At 38.1% G+C, this 11735-nt stretch overlaps 1 pseudogene; it reads left to right on the forward strand.

Annotated features, from left to right (window-relative positions):
- Positions 1-10877, forward strand: part of LOC122684260 — a 35615-nt pseudogene extending 24738 nt beyond the window's left edge.
- The last annotated feature ends 858 nt before the right edge of the window (positions 10878-11735 follow it).

Raw genomic sequence — 11735 nt, forward strand, 5'->3', positions numbered from 1 at the left:
CCTCCACTATCTCCGAGTTTGCTCAAATTCAAGTCCATTGAGTTGGTGATGCCATCTAACCATCTCATCCTCTGCCATCCCCTTCTCCTCCAGCCTTCAATCTTTCCCAGCATCAAGGTCTTTTCTAATGAGTTAGTTCTTCGCATCAGGTGGCCAAAGTATCGGAGCTTCAGCTTCAGCATCAGTCCTTCCAATGAATATTCAGGGTTGGTTTCCTTTAGGATTGACTGGTTTGAGCTCCTTGCTGTCCAAGGGACTTTTAATCAGGTATTTTCTTTTAATAAAATGATTATGTCCATTTGCTGTGTTACTAAAAATTCTCTTCTTGGAGAAAAGGAAGGAAGGAGAAGATAAAGAGACATCTCATTTGCCACAGGTATGCCTTCTGCTAAGTCGTGTCAGTCATGTCCGACTCAGCGACCCCATAGACTGCAGCCCACCAGGCTCCTCCATCCATGGGATTTTCCAGGCAAGAGTACTGGAGTGGGGTGTATGCCTTCTAACTCTGTAATATTGTGTAATATCTCTTCACTTCTACACCTAGAGACATTAGTGGTAAGGCAGGTGAGGTGTTTCTTTTTTTTTTTTTTTGGTTCTTGAAGGTTTCTGTTTTGACAAGACCTCTTTAAAGACCTGCCAGCTCAGCTGTAAAAATTTGCTGTGGATTGAAACTTGGCAGTTACATTTGCAGTCCCAGAGCAGCATTTTTTTTTAACACTAAATTTGGACTAAATCTGTTAAGATTCTTCTCGAAATTGTGAGTGTAAAAATAAAATTCAGGAGCTTCATGAGTTCCTTGATATTTTGTGTTCCTACTATGTGAGGAAAACAGATTCTGATTTCTAAAAAAAGACAAACTGCCAGTCTCCGATTAAAAATTCTTCCTTGGGTATGTGCCTGTGTCTGTGGGCTAACTTATCTAAATATACAGTATACTCATTCACGTATCACACGTACACGAACTTTAAGCCATTTCAGATAAGGCACTGTTAAGCACACTTCAGGGCCCCCATCTCTCAGTCCCCATTGGGAAGCTGGTGGGCGGGCAGGCCCAGAGGAAGAAGGAAGAGAATCAGAGTCTGTCTCCCTCTCTGCATCCTGAGATGGCAGGCAGGGGAGAAGGGAACGGGTGGTCCAACCAGGAGCACAGGCCCCTTGACAGAGGCCCAGATGAGACGGGGCAGCTGCCGTTGACAGACACTACTCAGCTTGTTAATAGAGCAGTTGGGTTTCTTCCATTTGATGTACGTGTCTCCCGTCTGTGACCACACACAAAAGGGTTAATGATAGCCAGGCTCGCACTCAACCTTCTCACAAGCTCTTTTTTTCTCAGCCCAGAGATGTAGGAAAACATATCTCTTATTTGCCTGTATTTGGCTCACTTCTTTGTATTGTTTTTTCCTATATTAAGATGGTCCCCCAAGAGAATGTTTAACGATGCATTGAGCGAAATGTCTCATGCCAACCCCTGTTCTTTCCCCCTGGACCCTGACAACAAATCATTTGTGTCAGTTTCTCCTGGGGACCTCCAAGGCTTCTTGATGGAAAAAAGGAGTAGAAGAAACTGTACCTTTAAATTCTCTTCATTTTATACCATTCTGCACCTTGCTTTTCCAGTTAATAAGTGTTGCATATTAGTGCTTAGAGATCTTCCCTGTTTGCCTCCTATGCCTCCAAAGTCACGTTGTGTCAACATGGTCAGTCATCCACCTGGTCTTCTGTATTTGTGCTATTTCTAACCTTTTCTTATTATTAATAAATAATTATTTATATAATAACAAATATAATTAAATAATAAATATTGAAGTGATTAAGAACATGTTCTCTGTATTCTAACTCATAAATTTATACTTGTATCTTCATAATTATTTTCTTTTGTTTCTCCAACATTTGGAATCATGTAATACATACATCAGATACGTATCTTATCTTCTTTGTTTTATTTTTTATTGATCTAAGCATTTTATGTCATGACCATTTGCAAAACGACTTATATTCCAAAATTCTGACATACGTTTCATCAATATTAAATTTTGTATTTTTTGTTTGCATTCCCTCTTTGACCCAATAATTAGCACTTTTATTTTGCTTTCTAAGTGAGAGGGCCTTGTTCTGAATTGAACTGTAGATTCAATGCATGGTTGCCAGATAATTTTGCTGTGCTATTTTTATATTTCTACTTTATTAGAATTTACTGAGATTTTCTTTGTGTCTTAATTGGCATGTGATCAGTTATTTTGTGAAGGATGTATGAGCACTTAAAAAGTAGGAGGAGTTTTGGGTATTTGAAATATATCCAGAAGAGTTAACTTACTGTGTTCTTTTATTGTTTGGGTTCTTTTTTTAACACTAAGAGAGGTGAGTTTCAGCCTCTAGTTAATCAGTGAACTTCTTATATCTGCTGTGTTTTCTGTTTCAGAGAAGTTCCCAATGTCATTTGCTGTATAAATATTCTTAATTATTTTATCTTGTCTGAATTGTAGCCTTGAGCATTATAAGGTCTCATTTCTGTCATTATTAATGTTCTTTGGCTTGAATTCCTCCTTGTTTCATATTAAGATTATAACCTTTATTTCTATTTCTGTTTGCATTTTCCTGGCATAACTTTGTCCTGCTATTTAACTTTTCTTAATCATTTTTAGTTTTCTCTTTTGTATATAGCATAGAGTTATGTGTGCTTTGTAACCCAATCTGAGTTTTTTTAAGTGAGTTAGGTCTATTTTTATTTACTCATGTAACAGATAAGTATGTTCGCTAGGCTGTAATACCAATTCATATAATGTTTATATTTGTGTGTATGCATGAATATGCATGTTTAATTTTCACAATGTGCTCTCTTTTTTCAATTTGGTTTGCTATTGTTGGTTTTCTTGTTTAATATTTAGAAAGTTATTTGTTTTGTTCTTGGAATTACTTTACATTAAACTTTTATATAATGTCCCTAATTCTCTCTTTGCTTTAGATATTATATATTAGTTTCTTATTAAAAGCAACAATTAGTTTGTAAGCTTCTTTCCTTTCCTTCATCACCTAATTTTAAGCAATACAATTACTGTCTTTTATTTTGCCTTGTGCTATACAATAAGTTAAAACATTTACTGCCTGTTTTGTCAGCTTTAGATGATAATTTTGGACTCCCAGTTATCACCTCTGAAAAGTATGATCTTACAGAACTTTCAATCATTTTTTCCCATTCTCCCATTTTTATTGATATACTACTTCTACATTTTCAGAGGGTATAAAATATACATGTTTAATTCAGTTCAGTTCAGCCGCTCAGTTGTGTCCGACTCTTTGTGACCCCATGAATCACGGCACTACAGGCCTCCCTGTCCATCACCAGCTCCCGGAGATTACTCAAACTCATGTCCATCAAGTTGGTGATGCCATCCAGCCATCTCATCCTCTGTCATTCCCTTCTCTTCCTGCCCCCAGTCCCTCCCAGCATCAGGGTCTTTTCCAATGAGTCAACTCTTCGCATGAGGTGGCCAAAGTATTGGAATTTCAGCTTCAGCATCAGTCCTTCCAGTGAACACCCAGGACTGATCTCCTTTAGGATGGACTGGTTGGGTCTCCTTGCAGTCCAAAGGACTCTCAAGAGTCTTCTCCAATACCATAGTTCAAAAGCATCAATTTTTTGGCGCTCAGCTTTCTTCACAGTCCAACTCTCACATCCATACATGACCACTGGAAAAACCATAGCCTTGACTAGATGGACCTTTGTTGGCAAAGTAATGTCGTTGCTTTTTAATATGCTATCTAGGTTGGTCATAATTTTCCTTCCAAGAGTAAGTGTCTTTTAATTTCATGGCTGCAATCACCATCTGCAGTGATTTTGGAACCCAGAAAAATAAAGTCAACCACTGTTTCCACTATTTCCCCATCTATTTTCTATGAAGTGATGGGACCAGATGCCATGATCTTAGTTTTCTGAATGTTGAGCTTTAAGCCAACTTTTTCACTCTCCTCTTTTACTTTCATCAAGAGGCTCTTTAGTTCCTCTTCACTTTCTGCCATAAGTGTGGTGTCATCTGCATATCTGAGGTTATTGATATTTCTCCCGGCAATCTTGATTCCAGCTTGTGCTTCTTCCAACCCAGCATTTCTCATGATGTACTCTGCATATAAGTTAAATAAGCAGGGTGACAATATACAGCCTTGACGTATACTCCTTGACAATATACTCCTTTTCCTATTTGGAACCAGTCTGTTGTTCCATGTCCAGTTCTAACTGTTGCTTCCTGACCTGCATATAGGTTTCTCAAGAGGCAGGTCAGGTGGTCATCTCTTTCAGAATTTTCCACAATTTATTGTGATCCACATAGTCAAAGGCTTTGGCATAGTCAATAAAGCAGAAATAGATGTTTTTCTGGAACTCCCTTGCTTTTTCGATGATCCAGCAGATATTGGCAATTTGATCTCTGGTTCCTCTGCCTTTTCTAAAACCAGCTTGAACATCTGGAGGTTCACGTTTCACGTACTGCTGAAGCCTTGCTTGGAGAAATGTACATGTTATTTTATTACAATTACTTATAACTTTCCTCTGAGTTAGATATATTTAAAATGTACCACTAGTTCTTTTCCCAAAATGGCATCAATCTCATCTTGTTTGGCCAAAGCTCATTCTCTAGTGGATTCCTCAGCAATATATGTTCAGATTGGTCTTTATAACTGTGAGCAACTTGCCTGCATATAAAATGTTCAGATTACACTTTTCCTCTTCAGATGCCTTAAAAATTGTTTGATGATGTTTGCTATAGGATGTTGCTGTTGAGAAGCTTGCTGCCAACCAACCCAATATTCTTTCCCTTGAAAGGGCTTTCCTTTACCTGAGTGCCATAAAGACACTTGCTTTGTCTTCCAAATCAAATTGCAATCAGTGTTGAGTCCGCATTAGCAGTTTGGGGTCAATTTTCACTTTTGGTGACACATTAACATCTGTTTCATTTCAAGAAAAATGATATGAATTATAGTCTTGATATTTGTTCTTTGTTCCACTGTGTTTATTTTCTTTTGGAGGAATTTCAATTGTAGAAATATTAAATTTCCTTCTCCTCTTCTCTATATCATTTTTTCCACATCCATTTTTTAAATATATTCTTTTCCTATTGTCTCAGTTCTAATCTTTTTGTTCCCAATTACTCTTCAGACCATGACTATTTTGTTTTGTTCTGCATAATTTAGTCTTCATTTCTAAAATGGTATTATTCTTTCATTGTTGGTGAGCATATATTAATGAGACATTTTTGAGACTTGGCTCTTACAAGGGTGGCAAGGCCTATATATGTATGTCTGTGTGTGTGTGTATATATATATGTTAGTGTGAATAAAAATTAAAAGCTTACCATCCCTTTCTGCACCAAGTTAAGCATTTAGCTTTAGGAATGGATATGATATTGTGGTGACTGCTCTGAAAATCCTATTTCACAGGTGACCCACACAGTTTATTTAGTGAAATATTGTAGAATACCATAGTCATCTAATCAAAATAGTTCATTAAAGCAGAGAATCAGTTTTAAAATTATATATGAAAGCAATAATATAGGTAAAGTATATGTGAAAAATATATGTGGAATATACATATATTTCATGTTTTAAGTAAAAATATTTTTTGATTAATCAATAGTCAATCCCTGCTTTCAACATGGATGACCAGTGATTAAAGTTCCACACCATTTTACCATTTCAAAAGCATGATTCACACTCAATGTGAATTGAGTGTGATTCAATTCATTAGAAGTCTGTGACTTCTAATTTCAGTTTCTTTAAAGATGATGCAATGCAAGGCCCCTTGGGAAAGAATATGGAAGGAAGAGTTGATCTCTCAAAAATTTCCTGATAATTTAAATTCCTCTAATTCACACCTGAAACAACAGCAAAGCTTTAATAATTTTTCAAATTCTTATTGAAATATTTAACTTTGTTTTCATGGGCACAGCAACAATTTTCACAGTTATATTTCACTATATCATATAATGTTTAATTAACATATATTGTTATAATAACAAACTCAACTAGCATCTACCCACTGACTCTTAGATCTAGAAGGAGCCGATGTGGATGAGATACTAAAAAGGAGCCTACAGCCTACATTGGGTGGAGGCATCAGTCAGTATCTTTTAAAGAAAGAGTTGAAATCACTCGTTAATTTAGTGAGTCAGCTTTGGACATGCCAATTAAAAGAGTTTCTACTGCTTTGAGAGTTTATAAAGCTATTCCAGGGCATCCAAGGCTTTCCAGGCTTTTCACGCATTATAGAGGTGGGATGAACCTCTCAAAGAGTATACTCTCTACTCTGCTGCTGGGAAACAGAGACTCAGAATTCTGCTATCATATGCTCAGCGTTACAGAATTATGGTACTTCCCACCTCACCCCTCTGTTATTTCTGAGTGCTGAGTCCTTCCTCTGTGCAATTCGTTTCTGTGATCACATCCTCGCCACCTGCCCCAGCATCTTCATCATCTTCTGTAGGGAGTTCGTTGTGTTCAGGACCCTCTAAGATATGCTGTAGTGATTTTATTCCTTTGCTTTATTCCTCAGTATCAAGCCTGCATTCAAAATACCATCACTTCTAATTTTCCATTTTATTTCTAATGAAGCAGCTAAGTTGCATTGATGAGCTTCCTTCACAAGATCATTAAGATTCTTGGTTTATCAGGGAATTCTAACCTTTAAGTGTTAAGAAAATGCTATGGACTCAATGTCTGTTTCCCACCCCCCCCTTAAAATTAATTATTTAAGCTCTGATACCCACTGTATTTAGAAGTGCAGCTTTGGGGAGGCAAACAGGTTTAGATGAGGTCATGGAGGTTTAAAACTCAACACTCAAAAAACTGAGATCATGGCATCCAGTCCCATCACTTCAGGGCAAATAGGGAAAAAATGGAAACAGTGGCAGATTCTATTTTCTTGGGCTCCCAAATCACTACAGATGGTGAATGAAGCCATGAAATTAAAAGACATTTGCTCTTTGTAAGAAGAGCTATGACAAACCTAAACAGCATTTTAAAAACCAGAGACATCACTTTGCTGACAAAGGTCTGTCTAGTCAAAGCTATGACTTTTCCAGTAGTCATCTATGGATGTGAGAGTTGGACCATAAAGAAGGCTGACTGAGTGTTGAAGAACTGATGCTTTCAAATTGTGGTGTTAGAGAAGACTCTTGAGAGTCCCTCGGACAGCAAGGAGATCAAATCAGTTAATCCTAAAGGAAATCAACCCTGAATATTCATTGGAAGGACTGAAGCTGACGCAGAAGCTCCAATACCTTGGCCACCTGATGCGAACAGCTGACTCATTGGGAAAGACTCTAATGCTGAGAAAGATTGAGGGCAGGAGGAGAAGGGGACGACAGAGGATGAGATGGTTGGATGGCATCACCAACTTGGTGAACATGAGTTTGAGCAAACTCTGGGAGATGGTGAAGGACAGAGAAGCCTGGCATGCTGCAGTCCATGGGGTTGCAAACAGTTGGACACAACTTAGCGACTAAACAACAACATCCACAGCAATGAAGGTGGAGCACCCGTGATCAGACTAGTAGCCTCCTAGGAAGGAGGAGACCAGAGCCTCCTCTCTTTTTGCTGCCATGTGAGGACACAGAAAGTAGGTGGCCTTCTGCACATCAGGAAGAGAGCCCTCACCAAAACTCAACCCTGCCCTCACCCTCTTCTCAGACTTCCAGTCTCCAGAACTATGAGAAGTAAATTTCTATTGTTTAAGACACACACTCTAAATGGTATTTTGTTAAAGCAGCCCAAACCAGCTAAGAAAACACTAAAATAGCCTGAAAGTCATGCAAATTAGCCTCAACATAGTGTCCCTTAGCAGACATGGGAAGAAATAGGAGGGCAGGAAGGCCAGAAGGGGCTGACCTAAGCCATTGCCTGAGGGGACAGTGGCATCTCCCACACCGGGGGAACTTCTGTGAGACCATATCACATATTGTGACGTAACATAAATAGGGTTAAAGCAGCTAAATGTTTTTAGAGAACCGGGAGAACTTGAGATCCAATAATTTTCAAAACATGAGGTTACCCACTCCCTCATTTCCAAAGCTACACGCCATCTCTTCCTCCTTGTTTGTTTTTTATACTCTTGCTTTCTTTCTCACTTGCCTTCCTATTTCCATTCCTCCTTTTGGAGGTTTTCACTTAAAGATTTACAGACTGTGCCTTGCACTCGCTTAGTGAAGAGGTGTTACAAAACTGTATATAATAAACACAGAAAAGCCTTAGAAGGAAAATGTGTTTTGATATTAGATGGTAAGGTAATTGCTTATATAAAGGCACATTGATTCAGAGTTGAATGAAAGATCTCAGTGGGAAAAGCAGGTTAAAATCTATGTATATTATGATCACAGAGAAGCACAAATATAAATATGTATGCATACACACACACACACACACACACACACATATATATATATACCTACACATTGTATTGAATGAGTGAATGCTAAGAAAGAAAATCTGAAAGAATAAACGCCAAAATGTAAATGTTAATCCCCAGGAAAAAAGGAACTCAGATGAATATATGTTACAAGTATATCAAAACACATTTTAACCCACTATAGAGCTTAATGTCAGTCTGGTTTCTCTTGTACGCCTTCCAAGGAAATCTACTCACTGAAATACCAAAGCACCATTCACCTCCTGTGCATAGTCTTGAGGGCATTAGAATCAGCTTTCGGTGTGTGCATGTTCATAGGTCTGTATAATGGGGTGATACAAAGGTATTAGGGGAAATCAGTCAGAATGAACGGTCACAAAATGTGAAAGATCACAATTTAAAATCAGAACCAAATATATATATATATATATATATGCCTACAGTCATCAAGTACAAGGACCAATAAGACAAAACACAGTACTTCTTCATCCTACTTGTGTGTCAGTCAACTAGAGGGTAACAGAGGGCATTTGCACAAGCTATCAATCTGCCTGGAGCAAATGCTACTCAAACACAAAAATCTTCTTTGTCAGCACACTGTCAAATGTAGAGAGTAAGGAATTATTAATACAGGGAAAATTTGAGGGTCTTTTATTGATTTATAAAATTTTTCTCAGAAGTGGGCCTAAAGCAAAGCTCAGAAAAGAAGAAGTTCAAGGGGCTATGAAAGTATAAACTGAAGTTAAACTGGAACATCACTGTCTCTGTTGGTCCCGGTCCATTGAGCCTATATTGAAAGAATTCTTACTTACTGATTTCAGAAGAGTAAACACAAATGCTGCAGGAGAGAGAACAGATAAAAGGAAGGACAGTGTAATATAAGTCTGACTTACAGATGGAGTAGTGTTGATTAGAAAGCAAAGTATTGATATCCTGGTTTTCTTTACCTGTGCTCTCCCTTCAAATAAGAAGGGTATAAATTCATCTGATTTAATAACAAGTGATCTTGAACAAGATCACAGTCAAGTTGCCAACCATTCATTCATCCAGCAAATATTTATTGAGGCACTGCTAGGTGCCCAGCGATGTGCTGAGGATGTAATAGACTCTGAGATGCAGTCTTTGCCCTCAAGGAATTTTTTAAGTTCAGGGAAGAACTAGTTAAAAGTAGCATTTCCATAGAAATCACTTTTCTATTTTTTTCTTTCGGTTTTATTGAGATGCAATTGACATACTGCACCGTGTAAAGTTTAAGGCATATAGCAGAATGAACTGACTTATATATATCGCAAAATGATTACTACAATAAGTTTAGTTACCATCCCTCACTTCATATGGTTAAAAAAAGGAAAAAAAATACTCCTTGTTCTGCTCGCCATAGGCAAGTAAAGCTGATTGTCGTAAAGTAACGGCTGATGTTGAGATATTACTGATACTCTTCCAGCACTGAAGGCTCTTTCGGACAGGCTACAGCGGACCTGCTTCCGCAGGGGCCTGACTTTTTCTAAACCAGTTACTCGAGTTTCCAGGTGCTTCCCTCCCACTTCAGTTTGGTCCCGGGACGGTGGCGAAAAGGCTCCCGTGAGGCGGAAGTACCGGCGTGTGGGTGTGCGCACCCGGGCCTGAGGCGCACGTGGCGCGGGTAGCAGCGAGCGCGTCTTTCGAGGCGGAGGTCGCGGAGGATTTAATCGACGTGGCGGCTTCGGTCGCGGCGGCAGCAGCAACCACCACTTCCAAGGTGGAGGCGGCGGCAGAGGAGGGTTCAGACAAGGGGGCGGCCGGGGAGGCTTTTAACAAAGGCCAAGATCAAGGACCTCCAGAACAAGTAGTTTTATTAGGAGAGTTCCTGCCTCCTTATGAAGATGACATAGTGTGTAAATGTACCACCGATGAAAATAAAGTACCTTATTTCAATGCTCCAGTTTATTTAGAAAACAAAGAACAAATTGGAAAAGTGGATGAAATATTTGGACAGCTTAGAGATTTTTATTTTTCAGTTAAATTATCAGAGAACATGAAAGCATCTTCCTTTAAAACACTACAGAAGTTTTATATAGGCCCATATAAGCTGCTGCCGTTGCAGAGGTTTCTACCTCGACCTCCTGGTGAAAAGGGGCCTCCAAGAGGCGGTGGCAGGGGAGGAGAAGGAGGAGGAGGAGGCAGAGGTGGCAGAGGTGGTGGTTTTATTTTATTTTATTTTTTCATTTATTTTTATTAGTTGGAGGCTAATTACTTTACAATATTGTAGTGGTGGTGGTTTTAGAAGTGGAAGAGGAGGTGGAGGTTTCAGAGGAGGAAGAGGGGGTGGTGGTTTCCGAGGAAGAGGACATTAAGTGTAACAGTTGACAGAAACTTCACCAGTTGACTTCTGCGTTAACCTCATAATTTACTTCAGTGGATCAGAAACTTGTTTCTTGAGCAAATTTTGAAGAACTGGTCATTTAAGAAAAGTGGCGCTAAAATGTCAACGTCATGCAAAAAATGAGTGCGGCAGAACAGGCAATTTGCTTCAAAAGAGTATGAATAAGTGTTTTAACATTTTGTACAATGTTCGGAACTTTGTGGGTGTTTAATAAAGGGACAGCTTTTATTTGGACCATATTTGAATTTTGTAAATAAAGTGTTTTATTTCTTAAAAAAAAAATACTCCTTGTGATGAGAACTCGGGGATCTATTCTCTTAGCAACTTTCATATATACCACGCAGCAGTGTTAACTATAGTCATGGACTGTACATTACATCTGTAGTACTTAATTATCTTATAGCTAGAAGTTTATATTTTTTTTTACCTATTTCAATAACCATTAATGAAACATTTTTAAGTTTCTATAATATGCTAGGTTCTGCGTCTCGGAATACAGAGATCAATAATAATATCTGATTTCTGTCCTGCAGGACATAATAATCCAGTACTGATTCAGATATATTAACAATCAAACAAGCAAGCAAACAAGACATAAACCTCCAGATTTCATGACCCTATAGACTCAGTCCTCATACTTCAACTAGAAACATGCTGAAATACTGAATAAAATAAATCAAAGGTTTTTTTAAAAAATGAACTCTAAAGAAAGGAAATTCTCTAATTTCCAACAATTATAGAACTAAGGTGGGACGGGGGTTCAGGATGGGGAACACATGTAAATCCATGGCTGATTCATGTCAATGTATGGCGAAACCCACTACAATATTGTAAAGTAATTAGCCTCCAACTAATAAAAATAAATGAAAAATAAATAAATAAAAAATTTTTTAAATTGGAGAAAGCTAAAAAAAAAGAACTAAAGGATCTCTTCAAATATAAACAAAAAGTTTATAATAACTAATCACATATTTGCCTTAA

The sequence above is a fragment of the Cervus elaphus genome, chromosome 26, assembly GCF_910594005.1.
Source record: "Cervus elaphus chromosome 26, mCerEla1.1, whole genome shotgun sequence".
NCBI lineage: Eukaryota > Metazoa > Chordata > Mammalia > Artiodactyla > Cervidae > Cervus > Cervus elaphus.